Source organism: Equus caballus, unplaced genomic scaffold, assembly GCF_041296265.1.
Source record: "Equus caballus isolate H_3958 breed thoroughbred unplaced genomic scaffold, TB-T2T haplotype2-0000713, whole genome shotgun sequence".
Taxonomy (NCBI): domain Eukaryota; kingdom Metazoa; phylum Chordata; class Mammalia; order Perissodactyla; family Equidae; genus Equus; species Equus caballus.
Window position 1 is genome coordinate 342,416 of NW_027221973.1, and position 20,571 is coordinate 362,986.

General features: G+C 45.7%; 1 long non-coding RNA gene across 18 annotated transcripts in view; it reads right to left on the reverse strand.

Moving 5' to 3' along the window:
* Positions 1–15,988: 15,988 nt before the first annotated feature.
* The window catches only part of LOC138922306 (uncharacterized), a 64,240-nt gene continuing 59,657 nt past the window's right edge, over positions 15,989–20,571 (reverse strand). For 12 of the 18 annotated variants that reach the window (XR_011435385.1, XR_011435387.1, XR_011435381.1 and 9 more), the window contains one exon: positions 15,990–20,536. This is a non-coding gene — a long non-coding RNA (uncharacterized lncRNA). Of the gene's footprint in view, positions 20,537–20,571 lie in introns of all 18 variants that reach the window. The other 6 variants (XR_011435393.1, XR_011435392.1, XR_011435377.1 and 3 more) reach the window with 2 other exon arrangements.

Consider the following 20,571-nt stretch of genomic DNA (forward strand, 5'->3'; position numbering starts at 1 on the left):
TAGTCTGTAATTTTTGACTGTCATCTCATATTTACTGAGTTGCTTTCCAAGCAAGTCTCATGTGTCCTGGGTTCTGACAACGGCATGTTTATGTTTGAAGTGGCTCTGTGGATATCTCCAGTTTGGGACCCACTTTTTCTCAGTGTTCATGTTTTTCAACACGTTCATGCTTCACAAAGGCAGTGTGAAATTAGAACCCGTGCTTCCCCATAGTGAAGGCTCCTGGTTCTGCTTTCTCATGTGTGACACTGCTTCTATTCAGGGCCCCAAGTGGGCAGCAGAACTTAGCAGCTTGCCCAGTCCAGCCCAGCCCAGTTTTTCTTGCCCCTATTTCAGAGCCTAAATAGCACTTCACAGTTCCAGAGGCAAGGCTGGGAGCTTTATCTCTCAGCAACTAAAACACTAACTTCTCACCCTGAAGCCCTGCTTCGCTTCTGATATTCCCATGGGCTGTTGGGTCTCTATATGGGCTTGCTGCTCTCCCTCTCATTTGTGGCAGCTGGGGATTTCTCTCCAGTTCAGCTGTGCATTAAACCAGTGTTCGCACGTGTGTGGGATGCGTGTGGGAGGGGCAGGGGGTGATGGGCAAGAGGAGGTTTTCCCTCAGCTTGGTGCACTGTATTTTCTAGAAGTATGCTAAATGATTTTTAAATGGGCTTTCCTTTTTTATTTTTAATTGTGGTAAACTACACATAACATAAAATTTACCATCTTAACCACTTTAAATGTTAACCATTTTTAATTGTACAGTTCAGGAGTGTTAAATATATTCACACTGTTGTGCAAACAATTTTCAAAACTAGTTTCATTTTGCAAAACTGAAACTCCATATCTGTTAAACAACAACTCCCTTTTCCCCCTTTCCCCCGACCCGTGGCAACCAACACTCTTCTTTCTGTCTCTATAATATGACTGCTCTAGGTATCTCATATTAGTGGAGTCATACGACATTTGTCTTTTTGTGACTGGCTCATTTCACTTAACATTACGTCTTCAAGGTTTATCCATGCTGTAGTATGTACCAGAATTTCTTTCCTTTAAGTCTGAATAATCCATCATTGTATATATCTACCATATTTTGTTTATCCACCCATTTGTCAATTGATACTTGGCTCGCTTCCATCTTTTGGCTATTGTGAATAATGTTGCTACAAACATGGGTTTCAAATACCTCTTCAAGATGTTGTTTTCAATTCTTTTGGATATACCAAAAATGTAATTGTTAGATGATATGTATTCTTTTTTAAAATTCTGTGAAACCACTGTACTGTTTTCCATAGTGGCTGCATCACTTTACATTCCTATCAACAGTGCACATTGTTTCCACTTTCTCCACCTCCTCCACAACAATTGTTTTTTTGATAGTAGCCATCCTAATGGATATGAAGTGGCATCTCATTGTAGTTTTGATTTGCATTTCCCTAGTGATTAGTAACATAGAGCAGTTTTTCATGTGTTTACTGGCCATTTGCAGATAGATCTTCTTTGGAGAACTAAATGATTTTTTAAAAATATTTTTTATTGAAATTTACCAACATATAGAAAGGCATGCTCATTGACTCAAAGTTTTGTTTCCAGTAAATTATGGTTGATTATACAAACGGTTTTCCTTAGTTGAGACAATTCAGAGTTCATCAAAATCATCATATGAAGTCCATCATCAATGGTATTACCATTCCATCCCGTGTCCCTTCGGGAAATAGCTACAGTTAGAGATCAGGATATATGGCCATGAACTGCCTCAGTACTGGCCCCTGAAATATCTATAAATAGTATATCTCAGATGTGAATCCAAGTAATGGTAGATTTTGCCCTGAGAATTCCATTCGAGGTAATCGTATAAAACCTATCAATCAACCAACAAACAAAAATACAGTGAATGCTATTTTACCTACAAATAGAAAATCTGTTGTAGGACTTTTTCATGGTGAACATATCCTGTCTTTTTTGCATTCTTTCTATCACAGATTGAGGCACCAAACCGCAGTGGCCAAGCTGAGGTGAGAGCTGCTGCTCTGCACAGAGAACAGTGACACTCGCCTCTCACCAGCCCCGAGGCCCACGCCCCCAGGTACCTCTCCCAGATGGAATCATCTTCGCAGGCGCCCCGGTCGTCCGTGTCCGGCGAGCAGGAAGAGCGGGAGCTGAAGGACGGCCTCCTCAGGCTAGCGGCCGTGGCTGTGCACGGCCCGGGCTGCTGTGCCCAGCGGGGACACGGAGCGGCGTCCACGGACGCCGGGGGAACGGACAAGCCAGGCCCGGGAGAGAGCAGCACAGCGCGGCCGGACTCCGCCGGGCTCGGCTCTGGGCAGGCAGGCGCGGCTCGCCGACGCCTCCCACGCCTCCCAGGACGGCGGCCCAGCAGCCGCGCGCTCCTCTCCTTGCGCGCGCGCGCCCGCGCCGCCGCCCAGACGCTGCCCGGCCGCTTCCCCGCCCCCCCTCCGGCGGTGGACTGCGGACAGCGACAGGGACAGGGACACCCTCCTGGGAGAACTCCTCGGGCCCCGCCCACACGCTGCTTAGGACCTCCGCGGAGCGGCAAGGTGCGCTGACAGGGACGCAGGGTCCCCGCTACGCTCTCTCTCGGGGAACTGCGGCCTCCTCGGGTTTGACTTGAATGTCACACCCGAAACCACGCAATGCCTACAAGAAAACATAGGCAGTATGCTCTTTGACATCAGTCTTAGCAGCCTATTTTCAAGTACCACGTCTGACTGGGCAATGCAAACAAAACACAAAAGGAACAAATGGGACGGCATCAAAGTAAAAGAAATCTTCTGCACGGCAAAGGAAACCATCCACAAAACCAAAACACAACCTAACAACCGGGAGAACATACTTGCAAACCATAAATCGGATAAGGGGTTTATATCCAAAATACAGACAGAACTCACACAGCTCAACAACAACAAAAATCAACAACCCACATAAGAAGACGGGCTAAAGATCTGAGCAGTGATCTCTCCAAAGAAGACATACGGATGGCCAACCGGCCTATGGAAAGGGGCTCCACGTCTTTAGCCATCAGAGAAAGGCAAATCAAAACTACAAGGAGAGGTCACCTTACTCTGCTCAGAATGGCTCTAATTAACGAGACAAGACACAGTGTGGGAGAGGATGTGGAGAGAAGGGAACTCTCCTACACTGCTGGTGGGAGTGCAGACTGGTGCAGCCACTATGGAAAGCAGTATGGAGTAGCCTCGGAAAACTAAGAATACATCTACCATATATATGATCCAACGAGCCCACTGCTGGGTATTCATCCAAAGAACTTGAAAACACCAATGCAGAAAGACACATGCACCCCTAGGTTCACTGCAGCATTATTCACAACAGCCAAAACTTGGAAGCAACCTAGGTGCCCATCAAGGGAAGAACGGATAAAGAAGACGTGGTATGTATACACAATGGAATGCTACTCGGCCCTAAGAACTGATGAGATCCGGCCATTTGTGACAACGTGGATGGACCTTGAGGGGCAGCCACCCCTTGGACCCTGTTTGTTAGTACCATTGGAAATTTCTCCTGAGTCCCTACTCAAAAAGGAAGTGGGTGGGGGGTAGAATAAGAAGGCCATATATTTGAAGGAAATAGGAGAAAATATTTCATTGTGAAAGTAATAAATGTTCCTTTTCAGAAGTCATGTGTATGTTGACAGTCTATGTCTTAAGGTACCATAATGAAACAACGTACACCTCATCTTCTCCCTCTTTTATCTGAGCATTAGGTTAAAATTCATGAAATTCCTAAGCTTAAAAAAACACACAAAAATCAGAAGGAAAGTTTTGGAGGTCATGGATGTGTTCAGCACTTGGTTGTGGGGATGATATGATGGGTGTATGCATATGTCCAAACTAATCAATACACATATAGAAAACGTGTGCATTTTTTGTCTATTACTCATACCTCAACAGAGCTAAAAATTCAAATAAATTCCTAAGTTTACTTTTTGAGGGTATATAAAAGTCAAAATTTCTAATAAAATTCAGATTCTTAATTTCTGAACATAAATAGCATTCCTGCTTTGATGGGTGACCCCACGACTCTCAAAAAAATTAAGAGCAATTGCTACTGTCAATCTCAGTGGAAGTTATTTTCAACACCTCACCCCCTCCTTTACACCTCATTATTTAAAAACCAAGGAAATAGTCTTCAGCTTTTAAAATGAAGGAGTAAATGAGTCAGCTTGACATTATACTTTATTCAAGATTTAATGTTAAGTAAAGGAAATAGCTGAGCATGAGCAGAATCCCTTCCATAACTCATCTTTTCTCCTATGCTGATAATAAAAATGACACTCTACTTAAACATAGTTTGCATGATATATTCTCAAGTAAATATACTTAACTGCTGGACATTTTATTTTGAGATTCTTATTCAATTTCTTCATATTTATCTATAAAACTTATTTGGCATCTTTCATCTTTTTACCATTTTCATCTTTTTAACTTTCGAAGGTTTAACTTTCCAAGAAACGATTTTTTAATGACGAGCTAACTGATGAATTTGTGCACCGACTGTTTTTTTTGAGACTGAATATACAAATGGACAAAGGCCAGATCACATATGACAGTATAACTCTGACCCCCAACGTGGGAAGCAAACATCCCAAGAAGCCAAATCACAGCCCCTGCAGCATTCAGCACAGAACAGTCAGCACTTGGTCAGTAACTGCCAGTTTCCAAAACTCTCGTTCTGCTTTCAACACAGGACTGCCAGAGAAAGTCACATATGCTCCCTAAACCAGCACATAGGATGCCTGCCTTCTACTTAGTGAGCTCCAGCTTCCCCGTGTCAACAACTTCCAATCAGGCCACCCCTCCCCCACTCCCCTGACCTCTGCCACCCTCTCCCCTCCCTTTCCCTTCTCTCCTCTTCTTGTGCATGCAACAATCCTCTCCTGTCGCATTACAGTCTCTGCAGTATTTTTAACGTGTGATAGAGCAGCTCCTCCCTCAGAGTTCTTCCTGGTCCATATTTTCCTAGCTTAGCTTATGCGTTTATTTTTTCCATGTAGGATCATTTATCTAACTCAACATAAAAGCTCGTTAAAATTTTTATTGGCATTGTATTCAATTTATAAAGTAATGGGACTGACCATTTAATGAAACTTCCTAACTTAAAACATAGACTGACTTTCCATTTGCCAACTATTTTTAATTGAAATTTATAGTGTGATCGTTGTAGATTCTACACTGCTGTAAGGAATAACTCCAAAAGTTCCGGTGTACACTTTACCCAGTTCCTTACAATGATAACATTCTGCAAAACTATAGGACGATACCACAGCCAGCTTGTTGGCATTGATGCAATCCACTATCTTATTCAGATTTCTCCAGTTTTACTTGTACTAATTTGTTCCTGTGTATTTAGTTCTGTACAATTTTATCAGATGTGCAAGTTTCTGTATCCATCACAGCTAAAATAATGATCAGTTTTATCACTACAAGGTATTCTTGTATTGCCTATTAAAAAATCAATGGATGTTATTTTTTAGAGCAGTTTTACGTTTACAGCAAAATTTAATGAAATACACAGTGTTCTCATATAGTCCTTGCCGCCACATGTGCATAACCTTTCTGTTGTCAATATCCCTCATCAGAGTAGTATACTTTTCACAATTGATGAACATACATAGGCACATCATTATCACTCAAAGTCCATAATTTACATTAAGGTTCACTCTTGGTGTCAGAGATCACTAGGGTATAACTCTGTGGTCCATTTCTGGATTCTCTACTCTGTTCCATTGATTTATGTAGCTGTCCTACAATGAAAATGATGATGCTGTGATTACAGTATGTACAAGGCAATACTAAATATTGTTAAAGTGTTTACTGCCGCATTATTCTTCCTGTCATGATTGTTTTAGCTACTCTCAGCTATGTGCCTTTCTATATAAATTTTAGAAAAAGGTGTCTCTGTCTACAAACTGTGGTGGAATTTTTATTAGAATAATATTAGACCTATAGATCAATTTGGGGATAATTGAGACCTGTACTCATTATTCTATCCAGTAACATGGTGAGGACTGCAGAATTCTCAGCACATAACAACTCCTTCCAAACCCCCACACCAGGAGGAGACTCAACCAGACTCTGGCATGGCTTCTAGCTGCATGAGTCTGTGTAACCGGAATGACTCCAGCCCACCATTAAAATGCCTTCCTGAGAGCTCAAAGCTGACAGAAAAATTTGCTATTTATTTTAGTCAACACCCAATTATAGGCCTCTGATCCCCCTTCTTAGAGTATTTACTAAAGAGGGCTTACAACTGTAGATATGTATCTCTCACAATTCTCTAAAGGACCTAAGAGCCACTCCTTTGAAATACGATCATTAAGACAGATAGAGCCTCTTTTTCTCAACTTCTGAGTGAGGATAGAATCCTAACTTTGATAACTGCAAAGTAACGAACACGGTGGGTCTAATCACAGTTACGGTAACCAACCTTTGTCCTTTTTCACTTCTTTGACTCCACTGAGCCCCTGAACCCTGCTCCTTCATTCCCTCTTTAAAATTCTAGATTCACCTCCGTACAAATCTGAGCGCAGCTCAGCTTCTGTCAGCTGTTACTGAATAAAATCTGCTTTCACCACTTTAACTAATTTCTGCTGCATTTGTCTTTGACAATAGTAAGGCTCTCAATTTATTTGCATCTTCTTTAATCACTGTAATCGGTATTTTATAATTTTCAGCATCAGATCCTGTACACATGTTCTTGAATTTATGCCTGAATATTTCATGTTCTTCAGAGTGCTTTTAAATAATACAGCATTTTCAAGTTTATCATCTGCAGGTTCATCATTAGTTGTAGAAATAAAATTGTCTTTTGTGTGTTGATCTTGTACTTTGTACTTGGTGAACTTTTTGTACTCACGTATTAGTTCTGATTTTTTTTTTTTTTTTTGTAGATTCCCAGAGTTTTTTTACACAGACAACAATGAAACTAGGAATGGTTACATTTTTTCCTTTCTAAACTCTATGGCTTTTATTTCCTTTACTTCTGTTATTGCCAGAAGCTTCAGTATTTTGTTGAATAAGAGTAGTGAAAGTGGTATTCCTTTTCTTGTTCCTTATTGTGGGGAGAATCATTTAGTCTTTCCCTGTTAAGCATGAAGTCAACTGTGCATTTTCTGTAGATGACCTTCAACAAGTGAAAGTAGTTTCCATCTATTTCAAACTTGCTAGAAAATTTTATGACAAACAGGAGTTGGATTGTATCAAATGTTTTCTCTACATCTCTTGCTTATTAACAAGTCTTGCCCTTAAACAAATAGACAGCCAGTTATTTCTCTGGCAAAAATTGGTTTATCTGGGATTAGCAAAGAATAGCCATTTGGAGTGTGCAACCATGGCAAGCCATGCAGGAGCACCCAGCAAGGAAGAGAGGAGAAGCTCTTTTATCTCAGAGTGGGGAAAACTGTGGGGGCTATTGGACACAGTCTTGAGGGCAGTGGCTTTTCATCGGCAGAGTTGTGACAGTCTCTCCTTGGGTTAGTTTCTGACTGGTCAGGAAGAGAAAGTCTTTATTCTTCCTGTTGCACTGCGCCTTTGACATAGGGCATGAGAACTCCCTCTATTAGCCTTCCAACACTATTTCAACTACGTTTCCGTTTATTAACTTTCACATGTCCCCATTTTGATTGCGATCTTTCTCTGAAAGCACTGTTGATCTGCAGTCAGATTTTTCCACTTTCAGTAGCCTCTCGTCCCTCGATGCCAGGAAGGAGCGTCTCTGGGAGTCATGTCCCAGGTTGGAGGAAAAACACACAGATTGGAAACCTATTGTGGCCACATTTGAGGAACACGGAGTGAGAGGAGGGAGAACTCTCTGGCACTTTTTACCTGAAGTTTGCACGCTATCAAGATCAGAGGCATTGGAGATGATCTGAAGTGTCATGTCATCCTCAAAGGTTTGGCAGACAAACTTCCAACAGACCTGGTCCAGACACCTTGGAAACCTTCGCATCAGATACTGTCTGCTTCCATTTGGAGAAATCTTTAAGTCACCAAATGATGTGCAGTCCCCCCAAGAGTTTGTGCTTTCTTCAGGTGTGTCGCATGAATCCAAGTCTTGAGTTTTGTGGCAAAAAGCTTGGCTAGCAGCGCCCGATTGAGGAAAATACTATCATCTTGGTTGAGTTTTGTTAGTTTGAAATTTTTGGTAAGTTGTTCCTTGTTTTCAAGTTGTTAAATTATGAGAATGGAACTGCTCATATTATTTTCAATGGCTGAAGAACCTGCAGTGATCTATCCCTCTAGTGTGTCTCAGGCCTTTGAGGGTGAAGAGGCTTCCCCAAAGCTTCTTGAGGCAGAACGCTGTTTGCTGTTGGCCCCTAACAGCTTGAGTGCATCTGGGTTGGGGAGGAGACAGAGACTTCCAAGAACAAGTTGTTTCTTCTTGAAGGAATGCTGAAGATGCCCAAAGTATGGTACTTTGACATACAAATTATTTCGAGGCAAAAGCAATCGAGAGCCAGCAGATGCAGGAAAAACTCTTGATCTCCACCTTGACTGCTTTAAATGAAGGATAGACTTCCTCTTTGGAAAGGAAATTTATGTTTCTAAAGGAAATTTCCATTAGTAAAAGCATCTGCACCAGAAAGAGAATGACTCTTAGAGAATTTTTTTTTGAGGAAGATTAGCCCTGAGCTAACATTCCCCACCAACCCTCCTCTTTTTGCTTAAAAAGATAGGCCCTGAGCTAACATCCATGCTCATCCTCCTCTACTTTATACGTGGGATGCCTGCCACAGCATGGCTTGATAAGTGGTGTGTAGGTCCGCACCTGGGATCTGAACTGGTGAACCCCAGGCCATCAAAGCAGAATGTGTGAATTTAACCCGTGTACCAGCAGGCCAGCCCCTACAGAATTTTTTTTTTTTTTGAGGAAGATTAGCCCTGAGCTAACTGCTGCCAATCCTCCTCTTTTTGCTGAGGAAAACTGGCCCTGAGCTAGCATCCACGCCCATCTTCCTCTGCTTTATGTGTGGGACACCTGCCACAGCCTGGCGTGCCAAGTAGTGCCATGTCTGCACCTGGGATCAGAACCGGCAAACCCCAGGCCACCAAAGTGGAACATGCGCACTTAACCAGTGAACCATCAGGCCAACCCCTAGAGAATTTTTTTAACTGAGAGATTTATCTGCATAACAAGGCAAGCTTTATTTATTATACTTTTTCTCCCCTCATCTTCCCATAATTTTCCTTCAGCCACTTCCTGCTGCTGCTCACCCAGATGGCTTCCTGCTTCCAAGCTCCCCCATGTGCACCCAGTGTGGACTGGACTTGCAACTGGCAGCTGGTGTGGAGCTGCCTGCTCGAGGGCTGCAGAGCACCATCCTAAGTCTCATCCCCAGCATGACCTACCTGGCCAGCAATACTCAGGATCTGCCACCACTGCACAGGATTGGGGCAGCTGCACTGATGGTTCAGATTGTGGGCAGTACCCAGCCCAATTCCCACTCACTTTTGTTGACCACATGCCTGTGCTGTTTGCAGATGGTACAGATTTAAAAGAGAAGTCATATCCTGCTATTAAAGTGGAACTGTTGGACTGACTTGAGGGATTTTTCAACACCTGCAAAACTAAAGAGAAGCTGGGAGAATTATCAGAAGAGTTCTACAAAAATGAACTACTATCGATTGAAATGTTGAATATACATGTCCCTGCAGTTGCTAAATTGAGACGTCTTTTAGACAGTTCTCCTAGGGAAGATTTACTAGACATTCTGACATCACTTATCCAAACAAGCAACAGAAATGCTCCAAATTTTAGATACTGTGACTCTGGAGGAACTGTCCAAGATGATGATACCACTGCTGGTGAAACAAATGCAAGAATTGAAATTGCTTTAAAAAAAACAGAAAACTTGGGGCTGGCCTGGTGGCACAGTGGTTAGGTTTACATGTTCTCCCTCAGTGGCCTGGAGTTTGCCGGTTCAGATCCTGGGTGCAGACCTATGCACCACTCATGAAGACATTTTGTGGCAGGAGTCCCACATATAATGTAGAGGAAGGTGGGCATGGATGTTAGCACAGGGCCAGTCTTCCTCAGCAAAAAGAGGAGGATTGGTGGTAGATGTTAGTCAGGGCTAATCTTCCTCAAAAAAAAAAAATTATAACAATAAAACAGAAAAAGCGAGAAAGATGATAATAAATGCATTATATGAATATGCCTCAATAGGATTTCACACATCCTAGGTACTTTATTTTCTGGCACATTGTTATGGGATATCATGCAGGTGATTTCGACATATCCTGTGTGTTTTCCATGCGTGTCCGACACCTGATTCTGGCGTGTCTGGCAGGTAGTTTCAGTGAATCAGGCACCTGTTCCGGCGTATCCAACAGGTGGTCCCGGCATGTCTGGTAGGCGATTCCAGCACATGTGACATGTGGTTCCGGCGTATGCGGCAGGGGATTTCGACGTGTCCGGCAGGTGGTTCCAGCATGTCCAGCACCTGGTTCTGGCATGTTTTGCAGGTGGTTCCGTCATGTCGGCACCTGGTTTTGGCATGTGCAACACCTGTGTCTGGTGTATCTGGCAGGTGGTACTCACAAGACTGGCAGGTGGTTCAGATGTGTCTGGCACCTGGTTTTGGCATGTGTGACACCTGCGTCTGGTGTATCCGGCAAGTGGTTCTCACAAGACTGACAGGTGGTTCAGCTGTGTCAAGCAGGTGGTTCTGGCATTTCAGGCACCTGGTTCTGGCCTCTGCTGTACCTGTTTCTGGTGTATCCATCACATGGTTCCAGCGTGGCTGGCACATGGTTCTGGCATATTCGGCAGGTTGCTTCAGCGTACTGGGTGCCTGGTTCTGGCGTATCTGACAGTGGGTTCCATGGTTTCTGGCAGGTGGTTCCTGCGTGTCTGGCATGTGTTTCCGGTACGCTCTGAATGTGGTTCCAGCGTGTCCGTCAGGTGGCTACCATGTGTCCAGGACCTGATTCCATCGTGCGCGGTTGGTACTTTCAGAGTGTCCAGGTGTTGGTTCCAGCATGTCTGGCCGTTGGTTCCCACATGTCCAGGGGTGATTCCGGTGTGTCCGGCAGGTTGTTCCGGCCTTTTCCAGAAATTGCTTCTGGTGTACCCAGGACCTGGTTCTGGTGTATCCGGCAGGTGATTTTGGCGTGTCCAGCAGGTTGTTCCAATGTGTTACACTGGTGGTTCTGGCCTCCGTGGCAGGTGTTTGTGGCATGTCTGGCACCTGATTCTGGCGTATACGGCAGGTGGTTTCAGGGTATCTGGTACCTGGGTGCGGCACATCCAACAGATGGTTCCGAGTGTCTGGCAGGTGGTTCCGAAGTGTCTAGCATGTGGTTCTAGTACGTTCGGAAGATGGCTCAGGCGTGACCGTTGGGTGCTTCAGGCATGTGCGGGAGTTGGTTCTGGCGTGTCAGAGTCATGGTCCCAGCATGTCCGTCATTTGGTTCCAGGTGGTTCTGGCTTGTCTGGTGGGTGCTTCCAGTGTGTCTGGCGGGTCGTTCTGGCATGTCTGTGTGGTGGTTCCAGAGTGTGTGGCGGGTGGTTACGGCATGTCTACCAGGTTTTTCCAGCATCCAAGGTGCCTGGTTCCAGCGTATCAGGCAGGTGATTTTCGTGTGTCCAGCAGGTGGTTCAGGTCTGTCCGGGAGATGGTTCCGGCGTGTCCAACATGTGGTTCTGGCATATCTGAGAGGTGGCTCCGGTGTGTCCGGCAAGTGGTCCCGTTCTGTCTGGCACATGGTTACGGGGTATCATGCAGGTGATTTCAACGTGCCCAGTCGGTTGTCGAGGCCTGTCTGACACCTGGTTCTTGTGTGCCCGGCAGGTAGTTTCAGTGAATCAGGCACCTGGTTCTGGCATATCCAACAGGTGGTCCCGGCATGTCTGGTACGTGATTCCCGCCTGTGCAGCACATGGTTCCGGCGTATCCGGCAGGTGATTTCGACGTGAGCGGCAGGTGGTTCCAGCATGTCAGGCACCTGGTTCTGGCATGTCTTGCAGGTGACTCACTCGTGTCTGGGACTTGGTTCTGGCATTTCTTTAAGGTGGTTCATTCATGTCCAGCACCTGGTTTTGGCGTGTGCAACACCTGTTTCTGGAGTTCTTGGCAGGTGGTTCTCACAAGACTGGCAGGTGCTTCAGGCGTGTCCAGCAGGTGGTTCTGGCATGTCGGGCACCTGATTCTGGTGTGCCCAGCATGTGGTTCCAGACTGTCTGTCAAGTGGTTCAAGCTGGTCTAGCAGGTGTTTCAGGTGTGTCCAGCAGCTGTTTCAGGCGTGTCCGGCACCTGGTTCTGGCCTGTGCTGGACCTGTTTCTGGTGTATCCGTCACATGGTTCCAGCGTGTCTGGCACATGGTTCTGGCATATTCGGTAGGTGGCTTCAGCATACTGGGAGCCTGGTTCCGGTGTATCTGACAGTTGGTTCCATGGTGTCTGGCAGGTGGTTCCTGTGTGTCTGGCATATGGTTCTGGTACATTCGAAAGGTGGTTCCGGCATGTCCAGCAGGTTGCAACAGTGTGTCTGGGACCTGATTCCATCCTGTCCGGTTGATGCTTTCAGAGTGTCCTGGCTTTGGTTCCGGCCTGTCTTGCAATTAGTTCCCACATGTCCGGTGGGTGATTCTGGCGTGTCTGGCAGATTTTCCAGCCTTTTCCAGAAATTGGTACTGGCGTATCCAGGACCTGGTTCCGGTGTATCTGGCAGGTGATTTTGGCGTATCCAGCCGGTTGTTCTGGCGTGTTAGGATGGTGGTTCCAGCTTGTGTGGCAGGTGTTTGTGGCGTGTCTGGCACCTGGTTCTGGCATATTTGGGAGGTGGTTTCAGTGTATCTGGTACTTGGTTCTGGGATATCCAACAGGTGGTTCCGAAGTGTGTGGCATGTGGTTCTGGTAGGTTCAGAAGACGGTTCCAGCCTGTCCGTTAGGTGCTTCCAGCATGTCTGGAAGTTGGTTCTGGTGTGTCAGACTCATGTTTCCAGTGTGTCCAGTGGGTAGTTCCAGGTGGATCTGGTGTGTCCGGTGAGTGCTTCCGGTGAGTCTGCTGGGTCGTTATGGGATGTCTGTGTGGTGGTTCCAGAGTGTTCGGCGGGTGCTTTCGGCATGCCTGTCGGGTTTTTCCAGCATCTAAGGTGCCTGGTTCAAGCATATCCAGCAGGTGAGTTCTTTCTCAGCTTCCTAAAGAGCTGGAAGCAAGACAGTTTGTGGCTTGTCTCCGCTTGAGGGACGGAGGCAGTGCTTTGTGCCGTCCACCTCTCGAGCAATATAGGGCATGGTTGAGAGCAAATGGGCCTTTCTGACATAGGAGTTTTCTGACACTCTCTCCACAAATGCACAAGGACAGTTGGTTAAAAGCCTCTTGTCTCTATCCTCCTAAGCTTGTGGAATCACAATCATTTGGGCCTTGGCCCCATTGCTTAAGGGGAAGATGTAGCCATTACCCCTGAGCCGGCTTGGCAAGAGGGAAATGTGGCAGAAGCAGAAGTTCTAAAGCAGCGAGTTAAGGGCTGGGAGGAAATGGCGTTCAGCTGCCTGTGTATGAGAGGTTCCCAATATGCTGTAAGAGCACTGTGGAAAGCGACTTCTTTCTCAGCTTCCTAAAGAGCTGGAAGCAAGATGGTTTGTGTCTTGTCTCCCCTGGAGGGATGGAGGCAGTGCTTTGTGCCTTCCACCTCTAGAGCAATGTAGGGCACGGCTGAGAGCAAAGGGGCCTTTCTTCCATAGGTGCTTTCTGACACTCTCTCCTCCAGTGCACAAAAGCGGTTGGTTAAAAGCCTATTGTCTCTCTCCTCCTAAGCATGTGGATGCACAATCATTCGGGCCTCAGCCTCCTTGCTTAAGGAGAAGATGTAGGCATTTTGTCTGAGCCGGGCTGGCAAGATGGAAATGCCCCAAAAGCAGAAGTTCTAAAGCAATGAGTTAAGGGCTCCAAATAAACAGCATTTCAGGTGTCTTTGTATGAGATGTTCAAGGTACACTATAAGAACAGTGTGGCAAGTGAGTTCTTTCTCAGCTTCCCAAAGAGCTGGAAGCAAGATGGATTATTGCTCATCTCCCCTTGAGGGTTGGAGGCAGTGTTTTGTGCCTTGCAATTTTAGGGCAATGTAGGACTCTGCTGAGCAAACTTGGCCTTTCTTCCATAGCTGCTTTGTGAACACTCTCTCCACCCATGCACAAGGGCGGCATGAGAGGTTGCCAGTATGCTGTAAGAGCACTGTGGGAAGCAAGTTTTTCTTAACTTCCAAAGAGTGGTTGGTTAAAATCCTATTGTCTCTCTCCTCCTAAGCATGTGGAAGGACAATCATTCGTGCCTCGGCCGAATGATTCAGGCACGACTTGTGTGACCCACCTGCCTTAAATGCTGGAACCAACTGTTGGACACTTCAGAAGCATCATCTGGAAACGGTGGAACCACCCACCGCAGATGTGAGAATCAGGTCCAAAACGTGCCAGAAGCACCTGCAGGACACACCAGAACCATCTGACTCTAACGCCAAAATCACCTGCCGGATACACAAGAACCACTTGATGGACGCTCCAGAATCACATGACGGGCATGAAAGAACCATCTCTCAGAGTGCCAGAACCATGTGCTGGAAATGCCGGAACCACATCACTGACAGACATGAACCACCTGCTGGACACGCCTGAACCACCTGCTTCACTCGCCGGAACCACCTTCTGGACAAGCCAAAATCACCTGCCGGATAACCTGGAACCAGGCCCCTTAGAAGCCAGAAAAAGCCAACAGACATGCCAGAAGCACCTGCCGCACACTCTGGAACCACCATACAGACATGCCTGAATGACCCGCCATACACACCAGAAGCACCCACCAGACACGCCAGAACCACCTGGAACCACCCGCCGGACACACTGGAACCATGACACTGACACGCCAGAACCACCTTGCAGACATGCCAGAAGCACCCAAAGGACATGCTGGAACCATCTTCCGAACGTACCAGAACCACATGCCAGACACACAGGAACCACCTGTCACACACTTCGCAACCACCTGTTGGATATGCCGAGACCATGTGCCAGATACACTGAAACCACCTCCCGAATACGCCAGAACCAGGTGCTGGCCATGCCACAAACACCTGCCAGACAAGCCGGAACCACCAGCCTAACACGCCAGCACAACCTGCCGGACATGCCAAAATCACCTGCTGGATAAACCGGAACCAGGTCCTGGATATGCCAGAACCAATTTCCAGAAAAGGCCAGAGCAACCTGCCAGACAGCCTGGAATCCCCCGCCAGGCATGCGGGAACCAACTGTCAAACACGCCGGAACCAACACCTGGACACACTGAATGCACCAACCACACACGAAGGAATCAGGTTCCGGACACATGGTAGCCACCAGTCGGACACGCCGGAACCACCTTCAGAACATACTGGAACCATATGCGAGACACATGGGAACTACCTGCCAGACACCACGGAACCAGGCGCCCAGTACGCTGAAGCCACCTGCTGAACACGCCCAAACACTGTGCTGGACATGCCAGATCCATATGATGGATACACCAGAAACAGGTCCAGCACAGGCCAGAACCAGGTTCCAGAAACAGCTGAAACAGCGGCTGGATACACCTGAACCACCTGTTAGACCAGCCTGAACCACTAGATGGAGAATCCTGAACCACATGCCAGGCACACTGTAACCAGGTGCCCGACACACCAGAACCACCTTCTGGACACGTCTGAACCACCTACAAGTCTTGTGAGAACCACCTGCCGGATACACCAGATACAGGTGTCGCACACACCGAAACCAGGTGATGGACATGACTGACCACCTGCAAGACATGCCAGAACCAGACATGCCAGATGGGGAAGAGGTGATTTTGGGGTAGAGGAGCTTTGTAGATTTCTCACTTGGGCACTTACCTGTTTTGTTCTCCATCCAGGTTTTTTCTGGGAGCAAGTTCTTGAGAAACCTATAATGAAAAGTATGAGCTATCTACATAGGGAGAACTCAGACTTCGTTCAGCAATTCCCTGGGCGTCTGGAGACTCGATAGAATACTTTTTTCTTTTTCCATTGCCAACACCCATGCCCATTCAGGCCTATGTGAGTTTTTACAATGCTCCTCCAACTGGTCTCCAAGCCTCCAGCGTGCCTCATTTCTCTTCATCGTAGAGGACAATAGCAGATCAATGTCTCTGAGGCATGGCTCCACCAGTGCCCTCTCGGATGCGGAAACCTTCCCCTCACTGCCTACCTGATAGACTCCAACTCTCTGCCTTAGCACTCAAGGGCCCCTCCGCCTTTCATGTATCCCACAGTCCTGCCAAACCGAACAGTACCCACTACCCAAAAACACACATTGCATTCTTCTCTTTCACCTCTGCCTGATCAGATGATGGACTTGAAACAAAGCCATCATTTGCTAGTTAAGTGACTTTTGCACAGGTCATTTCACCTCCCTGACCCTCAGTTTCTGCATATATAAGTGATGAATAGTAAGATTCACCTCATATTGTTCTTATAAAGAATTAAAATTGACTTAGAGAGCATATGCAAAAGCAGCTGGCTCCCTGCCTGACATGCTGCAGTCACCAATAATTATTCGGATCTAAATATTGGCTCATGCCATGCCCTGCTTCTTTTCCTATTAAAACCTTATCCTTCAAAAATCGGTGTGTACCCTTTCTTGAAAACCAGCCCAAGGTGTAAACTGAAGTTCATTTTCCTAAGCTGCTCAGTAACATTTATAACGCAAAGTCTAATGCGTTAGACCTTTTTTTTTTTTTAAGCAAAAGAAGCTAACTCTGGCTAACTTCAGTTTTCTTATTAAAGAAATTGACTAGAAGGATTTACGGTAACTCACATAACTGAAGGGAATTTTTGAAAAAATCAACAAACAAAAAGCAAAAATAAGCTTTGGAAGACACAATAGAGCACAGTGTATAGTTATTATTACTGCCGTTCACCAAATATTGTCGGCTCTTCTCTGGCACACAGAAGGGATGTATCTTCTTGGCCCCTTAAAGTCAAATGTGACTTTGTGAGCCTTTGGCAAATGAAACTTGAGCAAAAATGAGGCTGTCTCTTCCAGACAAACCTTTGGCAAACAGTAGGAGTGTGTTTTTCCTGCCTGGCAGTTGTGCAAGAAGTTGGATCGAGCATCTTTTAGCTGCCATCTACTCAATCCTCCAGACTGAGCAAGGATAATACAGAGCCAGCCCCTGATGACATGGAGCATGTTCGAGAAATAAACCTTGGTTATTTTTAGCTGAGACTTAGGAGTTTGTTGTGAATACAGCACAACATGGACTATCTGACTGATGAAAACATATGTAGGGGAGGAAGACATTTCCTCTTCCCAAGTGTGGGTTCGTCTGGCTGGAGAACGAATTAAATTCACATGAGACAGAAAAGCAAGAGAAAATTAAACAAAGCTTTATGAGGAACCGTGGCCCGGTGCCTTTCTTCCTGAAGGAAGAAAGGGCACCAAAGAAGTGGGGTGCACATAGTGGTTATATACCGCCAAATGGGGTGTTTCACATGTGATTGAAATGTCCCTCCCACAATAGTCACAAGATTGCCCTGTCGGCACTTGATGGACACAGCAGGTAGTGGGTCTGCTATCTCAGTGGGCATAGCAGGACTCAAGTCGATTGTCTGGAGCTGGGCGGTCACAGGTGAGCTCAGCAATCAGTTCCTAGCCTAAGGAAAGATGCTTAATCCTTAAGAAATGCCAACGTTGGGAGGGGGAGGAAAGTCAGTTACAGGAGGTTACCAGACTAGCACAATAAAATGCAGATTTAAGTCCTTGCGCCTTTGGTATTAAGAGTTTTTAGAGAGAAGGTCATCTCCTTTCTTCTTCCTGGTACAGAGAGGGAGGCAACTTTTACAGATAGAGATTTACCTTACAAATGTAAATGTGCCCTAACAAAGGGCAAGTTCCATTCCTCCTTCCCTGTCCCAGTTTATCAAAAGCAATCAGCCTCAAATAATCCTGATGCCAAAGAGACATATCTTGGGGAGGCCATTTCCAGGTCCCCACACATACATATTACCAATTTCCTGTGCTGTTGACCAAAATGACTTCAGTGAGCCAATATTAGAATTCCTTTTCACAAAGGTGGATAAGTGACAGATTAGAAGTCTACACTGTCCCAGGAGTGTAGACAGATACCATGCTTATATATAGCAAAAATATTTCCTCATTTTGTCCTTTACCTGTCAATAAAAAAGTATATCTATAGAAATCTGGAGGTAAAGCTCCAGACAAAACCAACATGGTGACAAGGAGGAACATTACATACTTGTAAAAGGAGCGACAGATGAGAAAATAATAATAATGGCTGGGAACTTATAGAACCTTGCATTGAAAGGGATCTCATATGGAACTCAGGAAATATTTATAGCTGAAAGCACTACATGGCAAAATCTGGTGGATGGAATTAAACAATACTTAGAAGAAAGATACCTTCAACATACGTATCTAAAAAGAAAAATTAGAAACCAATGAGCTGCTTGTTCAAGAAGCTAGACAAAGAGCAAGACAGTAAAGTCAGGAAGAAAGGAAATGAGAAAGAGAAATGCCAAACCTTTGTTTCTATTTATTTGCTCTTTATTTATTGCTATGGACTGAATTCTCTCTCCCCACCATTCATATATGGAAGCCCTGACCCCCACTTGTGACAATGTGCAGACACAAGGTCTTTAGGAAGTAATTATGGTGAAAATGAAGTCATAATGGTGGAACCTAAATCAGATAGGACTGTGGCCTCATCAAAAGTGGAAGAGATCTCTCTTTCTGTTTCTTCACATGCATACACACACCCCGCCATCTGAGGACTCAGTGAGAAGGGGACCTTATGCAAGCTGAGGAGAGAGCCCTCTCCAGAACCTGACCATGCTGGCATCCTGATCTCAGGCTTCCAGCCCCCAGAATGGTGAGAAAATAAATTTCTGTTGTTTAAGTCACCCACGCTATGGCATTTTGTTATAGGAACCCAAGCTAAGATGCTTATCTTTCACAGTTTGTTCCTAGGTTCTGGTACCAATTCCAATGTGTGTGGGGTTGTGGGTCAGGGGAGTCCCCCCCACCAACAAGCAATTCTTGGGACACCAGCTGGGTGTCCTACAATTCAACTCGATTCTGACACTATGTACCCAGAGACAGCATCACATCCCACAGGTTAAGGGTTCAGCCCCACAAGACTGCCCCCACTGCAGGTGCCAAGAGCAAGTCGAGGTTGTCACCTATGCTTCTGAGCAACTGGCTGTCAGTAGGAGGTTCCCAAGACTCTCTACTCCGGTTCGATGAATTTGCTAGGGCGGCTCACAGAACTCAGAGAAACCTCTTACTTACTAGATTACCTGTTTATTAGGAAAGGATATGACTTGGGAATACCTCAATGGAACAGACGCACAGGGCAAGACATGGGGAAAGGGCACTGAGCTTCCACGCCCTCTCCAGGTAACCACTCTCCCAGAACCTGCACATGGTCACCAACCTGGATGCTCTTGGAAATCTGTCCTTTTGGGTTTTTATGCATAAGCCGTTTATTTATTCTCTTACCCTCAGCTGCTGTTTTTCCTTCCCCATTTATAGCCCAAAGCCAATCAAAGAAGGACATGTGCAGTGTGATGCTGTTCCTGTACATTTTTTAAGTGCATAACAATGTAAGAATTTGTTAACGGAGACATACACATGTATGTCTTGACTATGCATAAAAATGTAATCTTTTGTTAATGGAGCCATGCACATGGATATTCTTGGAATCATAAAGAATGTAATTAATTTTAGGATATTGATACCTATGATGAGGGAGGGAGGAGAACGGGATGGAAATGTGAATTTTAGGTGTGACGGCAACATTTTGCTTCTTAAAAACAGAGATATCGTTGTGGGCTGAATCATGTCCCTGAAAATTCATATGTTGAAGTCCTAACTCCAGGACCTCAAAATAGGGCTGTATTTGGAGAGAGGGCCTCTAAAGAGGTAATTAAGGTAAAGTGAGGTCACATGGGTAGGCTCCAATCCAATGTGACTGATAGTCACGTAAGAAGAGAAGATTAGAACTCAGACACACACAGAGGGAAGACCGTGTGAGGACACAGGGAGAAGCGGCCGGGGAGAGAGGCCTCAGAAGAGACTATACCGGCCAACGCCTTGATCTTGAACTTCAGCCTCCAGAACCGTGAGAAAATAAATTTCTATTGTTTAAGCCACTCTACGTGTGGTATTTTGTCATGGCAGCCCCAGCAAATGAATGCAACATCGGAAGCAAATAGGGCAGAATTGAACGTCTGTTCTTTCTGGGTATTGGGGCCGGAGATAGAGGTCATACTATGTACTCTTCTGCATATTTGAAATATTTCCATAATAGTTAAGAAAATAACAAGCAGATCCCGAAAAAGAATAACCAGAGAGTAGAAATTTATGTGTGATTGCCTTACAGGCCAAGGTGGGTTTCGTGTTGGGCAGGTGGTTCTCTTCCACAGGGTGTGTCAGTCACACATGAATTCCCGTCTCTTGGCTCTGCCATTCCTGATGCCCGTATCATTGTCTGCAACCAATCTGCACAAGGAGAAAGAAGGAACACGGAGAAGACA